This window comes from Labeo rohita, unplaced genomic scaffold (genome assembly GCF_022985175.1).
Source record: "Labeo rohita strain BAU-BD-2019 unplaced genomic scaffold, IGBB_LRoh.1.0 scaffold_1769, whole genome shotgun sequence".
NCBI lineage: Eukaryota > Metazoa > Chordata > Actinopteri > Cypriniformes > Cyprinidae > Labeo > Labeo rohita.
The window spans coordinates 10620-14463 of record NW_026127966.1 but is presented as its reverse complement, the minus strand read 5'-3'; the positions used below and the strand labels follow the sequence as shown (position 1 = coordinate 14463).

At 37.1% G+C, this 3844-nt stretch overlaps 1 pseudogene; it reads left to right on the top strand.

Annotated features, from left to right (window-relative positions):
* Window positions 1-612: 612 nt before the first annotated feature.
* LOC127158893 (putative nuclease HARBI1) lies at window positions 613-2176 on the top strand (annotated as a pseudogene).
* Window positions 2177-3844: the final 1668 nt, after the last annotated feature.

Sequence of the window (3844 nt, the reverse complement as noted above, 5' to 3'; positions counted from 1 at the left end):
TAATAACCCTCTGCGTTTTCTTGTGTTTTGCGAAGTTAGAACGCCTCCTGATACCCTTTGCTTTAGGTTGTAAGTTCAGGAAATAAAAAAGGCCGTTGGCTGTTTGTTGAACCGGATCTCTGTCTCCTGCTTATTTAATCTGGGAAGTTGCAGGACGCTACACAATATTTTGAATTTTGACTGAATTTTACTGCAGTGCCCATTTTAACCACTAGCTGTCATTATTACATACTGCACCTTTAATTCTTTGTTTCCTCACTCAGCCACCAGTACTAAAATCATTGATTCCATTTGTGAGAATATAGAACATTCACATATGGTGAAAAATGACATTTATTTCTTTGTCAAGTGTAATATTCTTCCATATTTATGTTAATCTTGAGTCAAATGAGTGCATGATGTGATTTGTAACGATCAAAGATGTGGTATTTTTCATAACATTGATTTTTAAAAAAAAATTATTAAAATTCCTGAAATTTTGAAGCATATTTCTGCTGCCATTGCCAATTTAAACTGGATCAGTTTAAATATAATTATGTTGCATTTATGTAGACCACTGCAAAAACAAAAACAAACCTAAAAACATTCTGACCATCTTCACTCTCTTTTTAGGTCAAAAACAATAGAAAGAATCCTTCTGGGGGGTATTCCAGAAAGCAGGTTATGTGACATACCCGGGTAAGTTTAAGGGTAAGTTAGTGGATAACCTCAACTTTCGGTTCCAAAAACAGAGGTAACTTTCTGGGTATGTATGTAACCATAGCAACTTACTCTCTGAAGATAACCTGCTCGGTAGCAGGTTATGTTCCAGGGTCAGTTTGTTTCAGAAGGTTACTGAGCATGACCTGCCCTTTTGATGACGATCCTGTGGACGTGGAGGCACAAATTATACAAGGTTTTTTTTTTCGCCGGGAGAGAGTTATAAGACCGCGTATTGATGTCTTTTCATTTCCTAATGATTATTTGAAAGAGCGTTATCGGTTTTCAAAAGAATCATTAATTTATTCAACACATCTCTTGAAACCACATATTGCAAATGTCACAAACCGCAGGTCTGCGCTTAGCACAGAAGACATTCTGTGCATAGCACTTCGGTTTTTTGCGTCGGGGCATTTTTGTACAATGTGGGCGATGCAGAGCATGTGGGAAAGGCAACTGTGTGTAGAGCCGTTCGCACAGTATGTCTGGCTCTTAAACGCTTCTTACACAAGTTTGTACAGTTCCCTGGCCATAAACCTCTGCGTGTTATTAAAGAGGAATTCCACAGAGTGACAGGTTTGTCCTTTGTAGTAAAATCTATGACGCATATTTAATATGTAGTCATACTATTTATATCTATACATGTATTCATCCTGCACACACACACACACTTGATACTTCCATATATGACTTTCTATTTCAGGGTTTCCAAATGTAATTGGGTGCATTGATGGCACCCACATTCCTATTAAAGCTCCTGCAATAAATGAGGGAGACTATGTTAATAGGAAATCTATTCATAGTATCAGTGTGCAGGTAACAACTTAATTTTGTGTCCTTAATTTTTTGCCTTGTTAAAATCATTAAACTCATTCCTTTTTTCCACTAACTATAGGTAATATGTGAGGCAACCCACATCATTACTAATGTTGAGACAAAATGGACAGGATCTGTGCATAATGCCAGAATTTTCCGCGAGTCATCATTATGCCAGACAATTCAGCAGAGTATGTTTTGGTTTATACAATGTTTTTTTTTTTTTCTTTTTACTATATTTGTATTGTACACTTGAATCATTACAGGACAGTACAATGGTTACTTGCTGGGTGACAGAGGATACCCTTGTCTGCCCTATTTAATGACACCCTACCCTGAACCTGATCCTGGACCACAGACATGCCTTAACCTGGCTCACAGCCGAAGACGGGCCAAGGTGGAGATGACCATAGGGATCCTCAGGTCTAGGTTTCAGTGTCTGCGTGGGCTCCGGGTCAGTCCAGAGAGGGCATGCGACATCATAGTGGCTTGTGTTGTGCTTCACAACATTGCCACTATAAGAGGAGAGAGCCACCCTCCTTGTATTGAAGAAGATGGCCCAGAGGAACCCCTACAGATTTTTGCACACAACAGAGATGGAAGACTTTTGAGAGACAGGATTTGTCAAAATTACTTTTATTAAATTGTTTGCACTGGTCTGCTGTGCAGTTCATTTCTTTATTTCCTGAAAAACAATGAAAGTAAAATGAAATAAAATGTGTTTTTTATTATTATTATTATTATTACATTGCTTTATATACACAACACTTTTAACATGCAACAGATTAATATTCACACAAGTTTTCACCTTAAGGCGATGCTCTAGTAATTCAATTTCTAGTGTTGCTTTTTTAATGGATAGCCTTTTCTCTTCCATTTGAAGCTGTATAAGGTCCATCTCCATGTCACTTTTTCTTATTTGTTTTTGAAGATGGACCTTATACAGCTCCTTTGCTGGCAACTTGGAAGGCAAAAAAAAAAAAAAAAATAAATGAGATTCTGTCAGACAATAAAATAAAAATATGGACAACTGCACACAAATTCTTACACTGCTTAGACTGTGCATTGAGGTTGAAGGACCTTCATCTGTGGGCAAATCCCCAGGTATGTACTGTGAAAGGACAATGACAGTTTGTTACTCTAATGTAAAAGGGGGCATGCATTATAATGGTATGCATCATACCTCAGTGGATCTACCAGCATTGTCCACTTCTGTCACAGCAGATGTGGTCTCTTCATCGTCATCTTCATCTTCATCCTTCAGTGGAAATATGCAAGTATACATTATCTGGCAAAAAGAAGAAAAAAAAAAAAAAATATCTAAAAGCAACTAAAGGTACCTGACAACAAAACACTTACAACTGTGACAGAGTGTGTTCTTTCCGTAGGATCCAATAATACAATCCCTCTATCAGTATCTATAAGAAAATACAACCCATAAAATTCTCAGTATTATCAAAGAAAAACCAATAATGCAGGAAAAAAACATGTCAAAGTAATACAACTAAGATCACAGTAGCCTATACATCATATGCAGTTAAATAAAGTAAGCTTGCATAAAAACGTTAAGCATGTTCAAAAAGCCTTTAAGTGACAGAGCTAGTAATTTATTAAGTCATATAATGAAAACAAATCATAGTGGTAAACTTACATTTCACCATGTTACTTGTGGTGCATGGTGTGTGTGATGAAGTGCCCCCTGGAATTCCAGCAACCACTGGTCGCCCTTTATTAAAGGACAGAGCCAGCTCCTCAGATGGGGTGAGGGGAGGTGGTGGTGGGCCCCCGCCAGTTAGATGGGCTTCAGCCTTCTTTCTATTAGCTACATGACAGAAAGAATATACTAAATCGTGTTTAATAAATAGTTCAGTAATTGTGTAATCAAATATTACCTTTTTGCAGAATGTTTTTGTGTTTAATTTTGACTTGGCTCAAAGTTCTTCTGGCTCCAGAAGGATTACACCTTTTAAATTAAGAAACCATATATTCCTAGTCAGTATACATTGTTATTTTAACCTAAAGAAATTAATGGCAGGAAAAGTAAATGCTTTCATAGTGATTTAACAGTCAAAAGGATGCGGAAGGGGTGTTTAATTATTTTGCATTATAATAAAAGGGGAGGCGATATCAAATTTGCAATTTAATACACTCACGCATTTACTCTGTCCATTATTTTTTGCCAAGCCAACTCTCTTTCTTTAGCCGATGCAGCCGTATTGCTTTTTTTCATTATTATTGGCTTGAATTCTTCACATGCTGCATTAAAACCTCCAACTCCACCTCTGTGAAGTATGCCGCTCTCTTTTTTTCACTTTGACTCGTGACTTTG